This window comes from Nannospalax galili, unplaced genomic scaffold (assembly GCF_000622305.1).
Source record: "Nannospalax galili isolate Female #2095 unplaced genomic scaffold, S.galili_v1.0 scaffold490, whole genome shotgun sequence".
Classification (NCBI taxonomy): Eukaryota; Metazoa; Chordata; class Mammalia; order Rodentia; family Spalacidae; genus Nannospalax; species Nannospalax galili.
This window is the reverse complement of record NW_008329666.1, coordinates 3,216,948-3,217,225: the sequence shown is the minus strand read 5'-3', so window position 1 is coordinate 3,217,225 and position 278 is coordinate 3,216,948. Positions and strand designations below refer to the sequence as shown.

The 278-nt window shown below is 39.6% G+C and overlaps 1 protein-coding gene across 1 annotated transcript in view; it reads left to right on the top strand.

Annotated features, from left to right (window-relative positions):
- Gramd2b (GRAM domain containing 2B) overlaps positions 1 to 278 on the top strand; it is a 115,825-nt gene that overhangs the window by 32,822 nt on the left and 82,725 nt on the right. The window lies entirely within an intron of this gene.

Below are 278 nucleotides of genomic sequence, written 5' to 3'. Positions count from 1 at the left end.
CCAATGTTTTCTTCTAACAGTTTCAGAGTTTCAGGCTTTACATTGAGGTCTTTGATCCATTTGGAACTGACTTTTGTGAAAGATAGGGGTTTAGTTCCATTCTTCTACACATGGAGATCCGGTTTTGCCAGCACCATTTGCTGACCATGCTGTCTTTCCTCCAGTAAATGTTCTTGGCCCCTTTGTCAAATATCAGGTGGCTGAAATTATATTTACTCATATTTGGGTCTTCAATTGTGTTCCATTGATCTATGGGTCTATTTTTGTGCCAGTACCAT